This window comes from Callospermophilus lateralis, chromosome 10 (assembly GCF_048772815.1).
Source record: "Callospermophilus lateralis isolate mCalLat2 chromosome 10, mCalLat2.hap1, whole genome shotgun sequence".
NCBI classification, from domain to species: domain Eukaryota; kingdom Metazoa; phylum Chordata; class Mammalia; order Rodentia; family Sciuridae; genus Callospermophilus; species Callospermophilus lateralis.
In genome coordinates this window covers 58583103-58600517 of record NC_135314.1, presented here as the reverse complement: position 1 = coordinate 58600517, position 17415 = coordinate 58583103, and positions in this window count along the sequence as shown.

Genomic DNA, 17415 nt, shown 5'->3' with positions numbered 1-17415 from the left:
CCCTACAGAAAAGTATGTCATATTATTATATGCTTGTTTATCAAAATCACAGGACCACTGCAACAAGAAATATGGTTTTGTAAACCTAGGAATGGGCCACAAGCTTGTACTATTCTCACTTATAGTGATCAGGTTGTTTATGTATTGTTAGATAGTCAATACTTGCCTATGTTAACACCTATTAAAATATCTTATATTTCATCCTTAGAGCTAATCTATTTACATCCAGAATGGCAAATGCCCTTGTGGAGATGCAGAACAAAATAGATTGCTGGATAGACAGTTAGCTGCCTCTGTCCTCCCCCACTAGTCTCCTTCAGTGCCTACAACTGGGACCTTGGTACAATAAAAATAAATGTCAAGCTGGAAAAACGCCCACCACTCATGGACACAGCTCACCAACAGCCCTGTGGACTTGAATGTAAATTTACCGTCTTTTTTTAATTTATTTTTTAGTTGTAGTTGAACACAATAGCTTTATTTTTATTTATTTATTTTTTTTATGAGATGCTGAGAATGGAACGCGGGGCCTCACATGTGCTAGGCAAGCGCTTTAATGCTGAGCCACAACCCCAGCCCCCAATTTACCTTCTTTTATTGACATGAAATATGTCTTCTACTTGGTAAGAGAACAAAGAAACATGACTAAGCCTTTGTTGGGGCACAACACTTAATGGCTTGGGATGGTTAAAGTACAACACAGGTGAAAATGAGAAGAAAAATTTCTCTTCGTGTAGAAAGAAAGAAAGGCAGTAACACCTCTCCATCCCCTGTAAATATAGTTTGGACCCCTGTCGATCAGTGCAGTTTAACCTACTCAAAGACACTGACTACTCAGGATGGTGAAGCCAAGTTTGTGCAGGAGCACCTCCCCTCCCTCGGGGATGGTTATGGGCATCTGGCTCCCATGGATGGCCACACCTGCCTCATGACTGGATTTGCCCATCGACTTGGGGGGACCTTATACAACAGCCTGCATACTTCCCACTTTGTCTATGACCCCTGCTAATTGGGAACTGGTCAAAGCTAGACATAAAGAAACTCAAATGTCTGATGACTTTATCCACGTGCTGTGCTTTCTCCACAAGCAACACACATTCCCACTGAGTTCCAGGTTGAGGCTTTAGCTAACCGTTCTGCTGCTGCCTTAACTAACACTCAGAGCGGGACTTTGCTTAATGAAAAAGTGACCCAAATGTCAAAGGTGGTACTTTTGAACAGAATGGCAGAAGACATGCTGACTGTAACAAGGGAAGTACCCATGCTATCATCAACACCAAATGTGTGTGTACATCCCTGATCATTATTATAATGTGTCTTTGGGTCAGTTACAAACCCACATTACTGCTATAGGCAAACTTGGTGTTGATCCTGTTTCTGCTTAGTTCCCCTCTTCCTGCTAGCTCCATATAGGGTGTATTGCTTGCTCTTGTAACAGGGCTTATTACATTCTGCCGCTCTCTGTATAACCCTTGTGGATTTGGTTAGTGTATTATTTATGTGCAGCCTGAGGGACATTGAAGAAGATGGTTAGGATAAGATTATAAGGACATTCAGGCACCTGACAAGTGGAGTGTATCATCCTTAAGGAAAAAGGGAATAGTAAAACACCATGTCTCCGGATGCCCTCTTTCTGTTCTGCAAAACCTACCCAAGCTAAGAGAGCAATAAGAGCAAGTCCATCCAGACACATATTATTTTGCATGGCGCTAACTTTCTCTTATGCACAGTGAGACTAAGGCAAGTTAGTGTCATCTGTAGAAAGCTGCTTTCTTGGGGCTGGGGATGTGGCTCAAGCAGTAGCGTGCTCGCCTGGCATGCGTGCAGCCCGGGTTCAATCCTCAGCACCACATACAAACAAAGATGTTGTGTCCGTCAAAAACTAAAAAATAAATATTAAAATTCTCTCTCTCTCTCTCTCTAAAAAAGAAAGAAAGAAAGAAAGCTGCTTTCTTACATGTACACCAGGACAGTTGTTCCTTGGGATGCTGGTCATATAAACAGACTAAACAAGTCAATGCTGATGATGTCACTGCTTCTGCAGCCTAACACATACAACCTCTCTCTTGGTGGCAACTGGTGTGCAACTGTGGGCACTGTGGAAAGAATGTCACTCAGCCAGCCAGTTGACAGTGGTAAAGCACCATGAAGGCTGGAGGGTTTTTTTGTTTTGTAGTGTGTTGTAATGGGGATTGGAGGCACTACTTGGTAAGGTGCCGGGAAGGAAGAAGGTGCCATTAGTTCTACCTGTCACCGCTAAATTCTTCTTGGAGCTGTCACTGATCTTTTGTAAGCCCCCACCCCACCCCCATAAACCATGCCATGCCTGCTGTTAGCACTTTCTTTGGCCTTTCTGCAACCTACCCCACTTCCCTGGCACAACTGGCCTATAGCTGTGATAGATTGGAATAGATGTTTCACAATGGGTTTGTGGCTCAGTGGTAGAGCACTTGCCTAGCATGTGTGAGGCCCTGGGTTCGAGTATCAGTACCGCATATAAATAAAATAAAGGTCCATTTACAACTAAATTAAGTATATATTAAAAAAAAAAAACAGCCGATGGGTACATGAAGAAATGATCACTATCACTAATCACTGGAAAAATGCAAATAAATTTTAACCACATGATACCATCTCCCATCTGTTAAGATGGCTGTGATCAAGAAAATGATTGATAAGCATTGGAGAGGATGTACAGAAAAGGGAACATTTTACAACCCTGTTGGTGGGAATTTAAATTAGTATAGCTGTCATGGAAAACATTATAGATGTGCCCACACCCCCACCGCCAAAATGAAAATAGATCCAGCAATCCCATAACTTGGTGGATATCCAAAGGAAATAAAAATCAGTATGTGGAAAAGACATCCATCCTCCCATGTTCATTGCAGCAATATTCACAATAGGTAAGATGTAGAATAAACCTACATGCCACGAACAGATGAATGGATAAAGAAACCATGGTGTGCATACACAATTGATACTATCTAGCCTGAAAAAGAAGGAAATCCTGTAATTTATGACAACATGGATGAATCTGGAGCATTTTATACTAAGTGAAATAAACCGGACACAGAAATACCAGAGTAACACAATGAGCCAGGCAAGAAGCATGCATATACATGTATGCATTGTCTTTCTTCAATGTAAAGTCTGATATAGTTGAACTCATACAAGTAGAATAGAAAGGTGTTGACTAAGGACTGGAGGAAGTGGTTGGGGAGATGTTGGTCAGATAATACAAAATTTATTCCAGGAGGAATAAATTTAAATTGTACAATATGGTGGTTATACATAATCACAATGTACTGTGTTTTGAAAATTGCCAAGAGAGATTTTGAGTGATCGCCCCACAAAAAATTCAAAGTATGTGAAGTAATGCACATGTTAAATATCTCAGTTGAGCCATTTCACAATGGGTACATCTTCCAAAATATCATGTTGTACTTGACAAGTATGAACAATCTTTGTCAATTCAAAGAATAAAATTGTAGAAGATACAAGCAGTAAGTCAAATTGAAATGGAAAGACAATCAGGAACAATATTTATGACCTCCAACATCTGCAGATCCACTTCTCTCAAAGTTTCCTCAGAAAAATACCCTTTGGAACATTCATAAGCAGGCCTGCTCCTGATGTTTGCGAGGCCCGTGTCAGGAGTATATATTGAAGCTTCATAGTATATGAAAATATGTAAAAATTATAAATCAAGCTGATATGCCATTAAGTAAAATATGTTCTGCCCAGTTGTTTTGATAACATACCTTCAAAATGATAAAACTGAAAAATTTCTAAGCAGCTATGGTCTTTATGCGAAGGTGACAAAAATGAGACATGATGTATTTAATTATTATTGTGTTTGTATATCTTCTGTGGGGAGAGAGAGAGAGAGAGAGAGGAAGTAAAAACCCATATACACATTTATTTTGACTCAATAGATGCAAAATATTTCTGGAAGGATCAACAAGAGATTGGAAGTTCTTGTTGGTAGGCATGGAACCTGGGGATTGGAGGTGATATTGGAGGCAGGGAAACTTATTTTCATGTCCTTTTGTAGTTTGAATATTTCACAGAGTACATATATTGTTTTCAACTATAGCCTGCTCAATGTAAAGCTCTTTTTAAGTTCTAGAATTTGGAAACTGGGACAGTGAGGTAAAAAACATTTGGCTCCACAGGGCTCATAAGTGGCAGAGTTAGGGTATGGCTGAGGCTGTCTGACTTCATTTCATTGTATTACAGTAATTTTCCAGATGCATTGATCTGGTAATCATGTTTGTGAAAGATGACATGATTCAAACATTTGTGTTGTTTTTTACAGGTTATGATTAAAAAAAGTTAAAAGGAAGCTGTATAAATCATCTAGAAAATACCAGCATCTGTGCTTCTCCCAAGGTGTATAGTTCTCGTGGGCTTGTCAACATGTGATTCCTGAGGAAAAAGATTTATTTTTCTTAAACTCCCAATAATTTAAAATAATTCTCAGTAACAATAATCAAATGGAAGAGCTTTGTTCTCTTTGCTGCTTTTCTAGATGTTCTACTTGAAGAGAAAATCGTCACGTCTCATTTTCACATTTCACTATGATAATATCCAGGATTGTTGAATCAAACCAAAAGAAATGTTGCTGAATTTTTCTCAAGTGTTTTTGGTTTGCCATTTGTAGGACAACTGGCATTATATACTGAGGTTGAAAATGTGCATCACCCCATCACCCAGCACTTCTCCTACTTAAATATCCAACAGATGGCACCACAAGAATGTTCATAGAGGCACTGTTCATCACAGTCCCCAAACGTGAAGCCCACGTTGTCCATCTCTATTGGAATGAAAAAATAAATGTTGATGAATTCATATAATGGCACATCAACCCACCATGGAACTTTAGATCTAACGCATACATTCACACTGTGCCCATAGAGAGGGTGCTACTGGAGGGCAGTCTTCCCATCCTTGACAAGCATCAGAGTTGATTGGCTCCCTCTTCACTCCAACATTGGCAAATAGGAAAAACAATACATGAACCAAAGCATCAACAACAAAATCAACAGGAGCCTATGTAGAGACTTTCCAAAGGACAACATAGAAGATAGAATAAGTCTATCTTACAAAACATATTTCTGTAAGAAGCAAGAGAAGTTGAGAAACATTTCCTTGGTGTTTTTAGCAGGTGCCTAAAATAATTGGCTCTCTTGGTGACAGAAGCAGGGAATAATAAAAACCACGAGGAAAAGACATGGGTGGTGGCAGAAAAGGAAAGAGAGATGAGAAAGAAGAAAAAACATGCAAAAAGACTAAAAAGTCCAATGACAAAATCTATGTTCATTTGAATACAGTTAAAAGAACAGAAGTATCACAACAGAGAATAAAATTGGTAATATTGTTGACAAATTTGTTAAATCATCCAATATGGTATGGGAAGGAAAGGGCCAACGACAAAAAGGTTAGCCCCAGATGACCAATCCCACAAGCAGTAGAAATTCTGAAAAAGAAATCAGAAGAAATAAAATAAGAGCAATAAGAAAAGTTGAATAAAAAAGTTTTTGAACTAAAATAAATGTCAATATAAAATTTAAAGACTTTCTCTTGTCTTAGGAAAACTAGGATCTGGGCAATTTTTTTTACTACACCAGTAAGGAAGCAATTGATGTTTTGTTCCTTAAAAAAAAAACCTGATCTAAACTAAGTACAGGTTATATTAATTCAGTTTTGAAAAAAAAAATGTCAGGAACACAAAATGAGAATTGGGTTAGAGCTTTTGAGGTAGAAGGTGGGAGGGGATGCTATAGATAAAGAATGGCAGACCTTCTGTAAAGGGCCAGATTAACTATTTCAGCCTTTGCAGCTAAAATGATCTCCAGTGCAGCTACTCAACTCTGCTATGTTAGGGCGTAAGCAGCAACAGATTGCATAAATGAATGAGCACCACTTGTGTTCCAGTAAAATTTTATTTTCAAAATCAGCAGACTAGATTTGGCCCATGGGCTGAAGTTTGCCTATCCCCACTATATAGTGACAAACTGAAGTTTAAAAATCAATAAGCTCTTTGAAAAAGGATTTAAAGTGGCTCCTTTTAAAGGATATAAATAATGAAACTTCAAATATGTCCTAAAAACAAAACCTTTATCCTTCCTTAGTTTTCTACAACTGAGTTTTGTATTTAAACAGACAGAGCAAAAAGGAAATGTAGTGTCGCCAGAGTCCTAGGCCAGGGGGAATGACTTCAGTGAGGCCCCGTGTACCAGGTCCAGCTACTTGTCCCAAATATCAAGTGGGAAAAAGCAGTTGGTGAAGTAGGTAGCTATACCAGAAAGACAAGGGACACCAAGTACCCTCAGCCTCATCTTTGGGTTACTAACATAAGCTTCTGGTTTAAAAGGGAAGAATTGGGGCAGGGGTAAAAGTTATGCACAATTAAGCCCCCTTGATCAAACTGTGGCCTTGTTGATCATTATCTCAGTTCCTGGTTCTATGAGAGGTCTGTCACTTGAAAGGGCCACCCAGTTTCCATGGTGAAATGATTGCTCCTGTTTAGAGGAACAATCTCTGCTCCCATCATGGGATATTGGATCCTGTGAAGGGGTGCAGTCTCATGGTGGAGTGATATACCTGCAAGGCTCACTGTTCTTTGCAGGTTTAAGGCAATGACTGAAGACTTCTAGACACCACTCCAGGCTTCTGGAACAGGACATTGTGAAAGCTGACAGTTGACAATCTGTGGAATATGATGTCTCTGCAAATCTTGAAAATACCTTAGTTACTCTTATCTTAGTGCCTTCAGCCTTGAAGAGGGACTAGAGTGGTTAGGTAAATTTAGGGTTAATCAACCTTGAATTACAAGTTTTTAGACAGACACTCCTTAAATGATTAACATGCCTATGTGCAGAGTTGAGCAGGTCTGACCCAAAGTTTAAGGCAGCAAAAGCAGACACAATAGAAAAAGGCCAGGATGCCAAGTTTTTATCCTGCTTTCAGTTACCCACTGGGCGTCTGCAGGCTCAGAGTCTGAGCTTTTAGCAAAAGCAGCCTCTAAATCCCTATTAAAATTGAATTTTCATTGGCTAATTGAAGTTTTCTAGGATGGGAAAACCTTTTCCTGGTACCAGTAACCTTCTATTTTAATTGCTGGAGGAAAACATTTTCTCTTGAAAATAAAATACCTGTAATGATAAGAAAGACTTATTGATAGCTATGTGATCATGGTTACCAGTAGTCTGTAGGGATTTGGGGCCAGACTAGTACAATCAATAGCAATATAAAAATCATATAGAAAACTGTGTGTGTGTGTGTGTGTGTGTGTGTGTGTGTATGTATGTAGAAATTCTGAGAAGGGGAAAATTCCTGTGTGTGGTGTGTGTTTGTGAACACATCTTCAAATATATTGAGTCCTTGCTGGTGCAGTGGTGCTCTCCTGCAATTCCAGTGACTCAGGAGGCTGAAGCAGGAGGATCACAAGTTCAAGGCCAGCCTTAGTAACTTAGCAACACCCTGTCTCAAAAACTAAAAATGGGTAGTGGGTGTAGCTCAGTGGTAGAACACTTCTGAGTTCAAACCCCAGTACCAAAAAAAGGTGAATCCTTGTATGTGGGGGATTATTGTGGTGGTGGTCATAGTGGTGGTGCTGGGGATTGAACCTAAGGTGTTTGCACATGCTATACAAGTGCTCTACTACTGAGCTATACTCCTAGCCTCCCTCTGTACCTTTAAAAAAAATATTGGTCCATAATTGCTATACTTAATATTAGGATTTATTTTGACATAATTAAAAATGTAGGGAGTACATTTTGCTCCAATTAAGTCCCCAACACTTACTCTTACCTTCCCCCTCTTCTCTCCCCTGTTCCCTTTTCCTCTATACTACTAATCTATTTATTTAAATTTTTTAAAATTTCATGTCTTGTGGATAAACATAATGATGAGATTCACTATAATATATTCATATTTATACATATATGCCTTCCTCACAAATAATTAATAAATGAGTGAAGACAAGACATTGATAAAGTTATACAAGATTTGAACAACACTATAGACAGTCCCTGACAAAAGGGTACCTCAGATTTTGAATTTGCAACTTTTCCCAGACTAGAATGCTCAGTATGATACTCTATTCTGATACTAGGCATCAGCCACAACCTCATCAGCCACAAGATCACAAGAGTAAACAACCAACAGTCTACAGTGACTGCAATGGTAAGCTGTGATGTTCAGTAGGTTAGACCCATGGAATGCATCTTCAACTTATGGCATTTTTAGTTTATTTTGGGTTTATTGAGACAACCCCATGAGAACTTGAGGAGAATCTGCACACTAACTTCACCTAATACTAATCAGAACACTACACCCAACCACATAGGAAACATGTACTTTTCAAGCGTTTGTAGAACATTTACCAAGATAGCCCATATTGTGGAGCATAGAATAAATGTCCACAAATTTCAAAGGATTAAAATCTTATGGGATGTGTTCTCTGATATCAGAAATAATTAACTTAGAAATCATGGTTGGAAATTGTTAAAAAAAATACAAACACATTTGGAAGTAGTACAACACATTTCTAAATCACCGCTCATAAAAGAAGAAATGACAATGGAAAGGAGAAAATACATTGATCTGAATGAATGAGAAAATACATCATCAAGATTTATAGGGTGCAGTAAAAGCAGTACTTAGGGAAAAATGTGTAGCTGTTTATACTCAGATTAGAAGGCTTGAAACTAAGTTCTCTAAATTCCCACCTAAGAAAGCTACAAAAAGCAAAGTAAATCCAAAGTAAGTAATAGGAGAGAGAGTTTAAGATAAATAAGAGCAGAAAGCAGTGGAACAAAACCTAAAACAATAGAGAAAGTTAACAGAGACAAAATTGATTTTTAAAGGGTTAATAAAATTAACTAATTTCTAACAACACTGTTTAGAAAGAGAAAAAATACAAATTATGAATATGAAGAATGAGGGAGGTGGACTACTACAATGAAAGAAGGCAAGTAGCAGACATGTGAGAACTACAGATCCTAAAGGCATGAAGAGGATAATAAGGGAATATTTTGAAAACTTTATGAGAGTAAGTTTGATAGCTTAGATAAACTGGACAGAGTCCTTGTTAAACAGAATTGACCAAAACAGACAGAAGGATAAATAGATGATCTGAATAACCCCACATTTATTAGGTAAACTGACCTTGTTATCAAGAATCCTTGTTAAAGAAGCCTCTGGGCCAACCTGGTTTCAGTGGTGAATTATATCAAACACGTCAGGAAGAGATAATACCAATCTTATACAAACTCTTGAGTAATAAAGAGGAAACACTTCCCAACATGACATCAAATCTAACAAAAATAAGAAAGTAAAATTTAATCTATAGATCTCATGAATATAGATGCAAAAGTCATTAACAGATGTGACCAAATCAAACCCAGAATTGTATATTAAAGTAAAAAGGGACAATATTGGGGGACTAAGTGGATTTATTCCAAAGATACCAGGTTTCTACAGCATTCAGAATTTCATTGTAACTCACCATATAAATAGGAAAACAAGGATAAAAGCATGTGATCTTAATAATTTAAAATTTAATACCCAGGAATAGAAAGGAACTTCCCTATTCTGACAAAAGCATTTATGAAAATCTAGTGGTGAAATATTGAATGTTCTCCACCCTGAGATTGGGAATAAGCTGAGAATATCCACCTCCACCACACTTTATTCAGTATTGTATTAATGGTTCTAATTGATGCAAAAAAGCTGGGAAAAAATAGCATAAAGATTGAAAAAGAGGAAGCCAGAGTGGCGCGTGGGGGAGGGGAGGATTCTAAAGAATACATGGGATAGGAAGATGGCGGCGAATAGAGTGCATCACCCCCGTGTACCGCGTTACTGCCAAGAGAATAACGAGTTAGAACGGCCAAAAGCCATCTTGTTAGGAATTTCCAGCAAAATTGGGGTGCACCGAAACCTAGAGGAAGGATTTCCAGCACCCGAGGATCAATTACTGGGGCTCAATTGTGAGTGAACCATGCGCCCGGAGATTCAGGCTGATTGATCGGTGGCCCGCCCCGCAGCCAGAAACTGCGGCTCCCCGAGAAACAGCATGCCAGCAACACAGAGAAACGGTGCTGTGGATCCTGGGGGATCCTGCCAACTGTGCCCTCACTGTGCTCCAGGCTGAGCTCTGGGTTTGAGACGGGGGAGAGAAAGAGTCCAGGTCTGTCCTCCACACCGGACAACTCACCGAGGAAGCCAGCGGCCACCATCTTGGAGAGCTGATGTCACCATTGCCAGTTTCCGACAGATCGCAACAAGTTCAGCGATAGAACAGGTGTGTGGCGTTTAGCCCTCCTCACATACATTGGGAAAATCGCATAAAATCTCTCCCCAGCTTTCCGGGGGCGTGAATATCAGAGTGAGCGTGAACTCCCCCCTCCCACCAGTGGCAAAACCGAAACCTGTCTCACCAGCTCTCGGAGGAGGGGCTAGCAGAGGGAATCAAAACAATAAAGTGCCGGTTCCCAATAGCCTGGCTCCACATCCAGGAAACTGCAGGCCCAGAGGGTAGCTTGAATTGCAGAGAGGTATCACACTGGGGAAGGCCTGTCTGGTAGGAGAAGCGAGGAGACTAGAGTCCAGGAATAAACCTAAGCTAACAGGTTTTGAGAGACACCCGGGGTGGGGGGGAGGAGGGAGTGGCCTCACACGGATTATTTCCTACAGCCGGAGGGCAAAACCTTGGCCTGGAAGGCACAGCACCACGTACTGGAAGCAAAGAAAATAGAAGCCTAACAGTGCCTTTTTAAAAAAATTTTTTAATTTTTTAATTTTAATTATTTTCTTTTTTTAATTATTTTTTTAATTGTAATTTTTATTTTACTGCATTTTATTATTTTTTATCATTTCTTTTTCTTTTCTATTCTTTTCTCTTTCTTTCTTCTCTCCCTTTCTCTTTCTTGGTTTGGTTCCTTACCTTTTCCCCATCTTTACTCTTAAGCATGACCACCCATTTTACGAATAATTTACTAAATGCAAATAGACGAACACTACGAGTCGGTCTATAGTCCACCTAAGCCCTTAACTACCCCCAAGTAATCCTGTCTATTCTCTTGTTAATATTCGCCTGCATTTGAGCAACTCCCAAAAGAAGTTAACATATACTAACCTCCATACCATCAAATCGCTCGACCTTAACATAAAATCCTAAGTTCAAACCTCAGTTCTATATATGCCATCAAAATCTGTAGGCCTTTAATGAAACTAATGAATTTACCTTAAATCACAATTGAATCCAACATCTCTAAACATTGTCTCCCAACACAAACGAGAGATATTGGGACTATAAAAACCAAAACAAATTTAAAGGAGAAAACAGAAACACAGCAGTCAAACAGAGTTGGAAAGTAACATGAGCACCATGAAAAAACAAGGGTAAAAAGGATTACAAACAATGTAGGACAACAATTCGCAGGAGAACCTAGAGGCATCAGAAAAATGGACAGAGAAAGAACTCAAGGCATACCTAACTCAGATGGAACGGAATCTTAGAGAAGACATTAGATGCCTTGCATAGATGCCTGGTGCAAGGAACCCCATGCTTTTCTTTCTTAGGAAAGAAAGAAAAAAGAAAGAAAGAAAAGGGGAAAAAAGTGTTTTTCTCACTTTCTTCTTTCTTTTAGAAAAAAACAGAGAGGTAGTTGTATTATCTTCTCTCCATTTTTCAACTCCACCTACTAAAATGCATTTGAACTAGGTATAAATTAAATACCTTCTGTCCCATGGTAAAATATCAAGTTCTTTTCTCTCTCTTCCCTTATATCCAACTGTGTGCTCTGCTGTCTCTCCTTCCTTCCTTCCTTCCTTCCTCCCTTCCTTTCTTCCTTCCTTCCCTCACTCCTGTCATCAATAAATTTAATTAAACAACAACAAAAAAGACATTAGACAGCAAGTCCAAACAATGAAAGTATACTTTGAGAATGAATTACATAAGCAAATTCAAATGGCAAAGAATGAGCTCTACCAGGAGATAGAGATTTTAAAAATAAATCAAACAGTAATCCTAGAAATGCAGGAAACCATAAATCAAATTAAAAACTCAAACGAGAATATTACAAATAGACTAGATCAAATAGAAGTCAGAACATCAGATAATGAAGACAAAGTTTATCAACTTGAAAAGAATATAGTCAACACAGAAAGGATGCTAAGAAATCACCAGCAATCTATCCAAGAGATATGGGGTGTCATAAAAAAACCAAACTTGACAGTCATTGGGATAGAAGAAGGTGTAGAGGTTCAAACCAAAGGAATAAACAATCTATTGAATGAAATAATTTTAGAAAACTTCCCAGATATGAAAGAGGGAATGGATTGCCAAATCCTGGAAGCCTACAGGACCCCAAACATACAAAACCGTAATAGACCAACTCCAAGACACATAATTATGAAAATATCCAACATACAGAACAAGGAGAGAATATTAAAAGCTACAAGAGAAAGGAGGCAGATTACATTCAGGGGTAAACCAATTAGGTTAATGGCTGATTTTTCATCACAGACATTGAAAGCGAGAAGATCCTGGAACAACATATTTCAAACACTGAAAAATAATGGATTTCAACCAAGAATACTGTATCCAGCAAAATTAAGCTTCAGATTTGACAATGAAATTAAAATATTTCATGATAAACAAAAGTTAAAAGAATTCGCAGCCAGAAAACCAGCACTGCAAGGGATTTTGAGCAAAACACTACAAGAAGAGGAATGGAAAAACAGCACCCAAAACTAACAGTGGGAGGTAACTCAGTAAAGGGGAATAAAAAAATAACCAAAGAGGAAAAACTAGCCATATTAAAATAAATAAATAAATAAGAATGACTGGAAGTACAAACCATTTATCAATAGTAACCCTAAATGTTAATGGCTTAAATTCACCAATCAAGAGACATAGGCTAGTAACCTGGATTAAAAAAAAACAAATCCAACAATGTGCTGCCTTCAGGAGACTCATATAATAGGAAAAGACATACACAGGCTGAAGGTGAAAGGTTGGGAAAAATCATACCACTCACATGGTCCTCGGAAGCAAGCAGGAGTGGCCATACTCATATCGAATAAAATCAACTTCAAACCTAAGTTAATCAAAAGGGATAAAGAAGGACACTATATACTGTTAAAAGGAACCATCCACCAACAAGACATAACAATTATCAATATGTATGCACCAAACAATGGTGCTGCAATGTTCATAAAACAAACTCTTCTCAAGTTCAAGAGTCAAATAGACCACAACACAATAATTATGGGTGACTTCAACACACTGCTCTCTCCATCGGACAGATCCTCCAGACAAAAGCTGAATAAAGAAACTATAGAACTCAATACCACAATCAATAACCTAGACTTAACCAACATATATAGAATATATCAACCATCATCAAGTGGATACACATTCTTCTCAGCAGCACATGGATCCTTCTCAAAGATAGACCATATATTATGCCATAGGGCAACTCTTAGTAAATATAAAGGTGTGGAGATAATACCATGCATCTTATCTGATCATAATGGAATGAAACTGGAAATCAATGATAAAAGAAGGAAGGAAAAATCCTGCATCACCTGGAAAATGAACAATATGCTACTGAATGATCAATGGGTTACAGAAGACATAAAGGAGGAAATCAAAAAATTCTTAGAGATAAATGAAAATACAGACACAACATATTGGAATCTATGGAACACAATGAAAGCAATTTTAAGAGGGAAATTCATTGCCTGGAGTTCATTCCTCAAAAAAAGAAAAAACAACAAATAAATGAACTCACACTTCATCTCAAAGCCCTAGAAAAGGAAGAGCAAAACAACAGCAAATGTAGTAGAAGGCAAGAAATAATTAAAATCAGAGTGGAAATCAATGAAATTGAAACAAACAAAAAAAACAAATGAAAAAATGAATAAAACTAAAAGTTGGTTCTTCGAAAAAATAAATAAGATCGACAGACCCTTAGCCATGCTAACAAAGAGAAGAAAAGAGAGAACTCAAATTACTAACATACGGGATGAAAAAGGCAATAACACAATGGACACTACAGAAATACAGAAGATAATTAGAAATTATTTTGAAACCCTATATTCCAATAAAATAGAAGATAGTGAAGATATCGATAAATTTCTTAGGTCATATGATTTGCCCAGACTGAGCCAGGAAGATACACACAATTTAAACAGACCAATAACAAAGGAGGAACTAGAAGAAGCCATCAAAAGACTACCCACCAAGAAAAGCCCTGGACTGGATGGATATACAGCAGAGTTTTACAAAACATTCAAAGAAGAATTAATACCAATACTTTTCAAGTTATTTCAAGAAATAGAAAAAGAAGGAGCTCTTCCAAATTCATTCTATGAGGCCAACATCACCCTGATCCCGAAACCAGACAAAGACACTTCAAAGAAAGAAAACTACAGACCAATATCTCTAATGAACCTAGATGCAAAAATCTTCAATAAAATCCTGGCAAATCGAATACAAAAGCATATCAAAAAATTGTGCACCCTGATCAAGTAAGATTCATCCCTGGGATGCAAGGCTGGTTCAATATATGGAAATCAATAAATGTTATTCACCACATCAATAGACTTAAAGGTAAGAACCATATGATCATCTTGATAGACACAGAAAAAGCATTCGACAAAGTACAGCATCCCTTTATGTTCAAAACACTAGAAAAACTAGGGATAACAGGAACTTACCTCAACATTGTAAAAGCTATATATGCTAAGCCTCAGGCTAGTATCATTCTGAATGGAGAAAAACTGAAGGTATTCCCTCTAAAATCTGGAACAAGACAGGGATGCCCTCTCTCACCACTTCTATTCAATTTAGTTCTCGAAATACTAGCCAGAGCAATTAGACAGACAAAAGAAATTAAAGGCATAAAAATAGGAAAAGAAGAACTTAAATTATCACTATTTTCGGATGATATGATACTATATCTAACAGACCCAAAAGGGTCTACAAAGAAACTACTAGAGCTAATAAATGAATTCAGCAAAGTGGCAGGATATAAAATCAACACGCATAAATCAAAGGCATTCCTGTGTATCAGCGACAAATCCTCTGAAATGGAAATGAGGACAACCACCCCATTCACAATATCCTCAAAAAAAATAAAATACCTGGGAATGAACCTAACAAAAGAGGTGAAAGATTTATACAATGAAAACTACAGAATCCTAAAGAGAGAAATAGAAGAAGACCTTAGAAGATGAAAAAATATACTCTGTTCATGGATAGGCAGAACTAACATCATCAAAATGGAGATATTACCCAAAGTTCTCTATAGGTTTAATGCAATGCCAATCAAAATCCCAACGGCATTTCTTGTAGAAATAGATAAAGCAATTATGAAATTTATATGGAAAATCAAAAGACCCAGAATAGCAAAAGCAATTCTAAGCAGGAAGTGTGAATCAGGTGGTATAGCAATACCAGATTTCAAATTATACTACAGAGCAATAGTAACAAAAACAGCATGGTACTTGTACCAAAACAGGTGGGTGGACCAATGGTACAGAATAGAGGACACAGAGACCAATCCACAAAATTACAACTTTCTTATATTTGATAAAGGGGCTAAAAGCATGCAATGGAGGAAGGATAGCATCTTCAACAAATGGTGCTGGGAAAACTGGAAATCCATATGCAACAAAATGAAACTGAATCCCTTTCTCTCGCCGTGCACAAAAGTTAACTCAAAATGGATCAAAGAGCTTGATATCAAATCAGAGACTCTGCATCTGATAGAAGAAAAAGTTGGCTCTGATCTACATATTGGGGGTCGGGCTCCAAATTCTTTAATAGGACGCCCATAGCACAAGAGTTAATAACTAGAATCAACAAATGGGACTTACTAAAACTAAAATGTTTTTTTCTCAGCAAGAGAAACAATAAGAGAGGTAAATAGGGAGCCTACATTCTGGGAACAAATCTTTACTCCTCACACTTCAGATAGAGCCCTAATATCCAGAGTATATAAAGAACTAAAAAAATTAAACAATAAGATAACAAATAACCCAATCAACAAATGGGCCAAAGACCTGAACAGACACTTCTCAGAGGAGAACATACAATCAATCAACAAGTACATGAAAAAATGCTCACCATCTCTAGCAGTCAGAAAAATGCAAATCAAAACCACCCTAAGATACCATCTCACTCCAGTAAGATTGGCAGCCATTATGAAGTCAAACAACAACAAGTGCTGGCGAGGATGCAAATTGCTGGTGGGACTGCAAATTGGTGCAGCCAATTTGGAAAGCTGTATGGAGATTCCTTGGAAATCTGGGAATGGAACCACCATTTGAGCTAGCTATTGCCTTTCTCAGAGTATTCCCTAAAGACCTTAAAAGAGCATACTACAGGGATACTGCCACATCGATGTTCATAGCAGCACAATTCACAATAGCTAGACTGTAGAACCAACCTAGATGCCCTTCAATAGATGAATGGATAAAAAAAAATGTGGCATTTATACACAATGGATTATTATGCAGCACTAAAAAATGACAAACTCATGGAATTTGCAGGGAAATGGATGGCATTAGAGCAGATTATTCTAAGTGAAGCCAGCCAATCCCTAAAAAACAAATGCCAAATGTCTTCTTTGATATAATGAGAGCAACTAAGAACAGAGCAGGGAGGAAGAGCATGAGGAAAAGATTAACATTAAACAGAGACGTGAGGTGGGAGGGAAAGGGAGAGAGAAGGGAAATTGCATGGAAATGGAAGGAGACCCTCATTGCTATACAAAATTACATATAAGAGGAAGTGAGGGGAAAGGGAAAAAAATAGAAGGGAGAGAATTAAATTACAGCAGATGGGGTAGAGAAAGAAGATGGGAGCAGAGGGGAGGAGGGATAGTAGAGGATAGGACAGGTAGCAGAATACAACAGTTATTAATATGGCATTATGTAAAAATGTGGATGTGTATCCGATGTGATTCTGCATCTGTATTTGGGGTAAAAATGGGAGTTCATAATCCACTTGAATCTAATGTATGAAATATGATATGTCAAGAGCTTTGTAATGTTTTGAACAACCAATAAAAAAAAATTGAAAAAAAAAGATTTAAAAAGAACTAGTAAAAACACAACTATTTACATGAAACATCCTAAGTAATACCCCTGCACTGAAAACTACAACGTACTTCTGAGAAAATGAAATGATCTAAATAAATGGAGAATTATGCCATGTTCATATATTAGAAGATTCAATATTATTACGATGTCAATTCTCCCCCATACTGATCTGTAGATTCAATGCAATCACACTAAAAGTGCTGACAGATGTTTTACTAGTTGATTCTAAAATTTATATGCTAAAGTAAAGGACACAAAAATAGTCAAAATTGTTTTGATAAAGAGAAA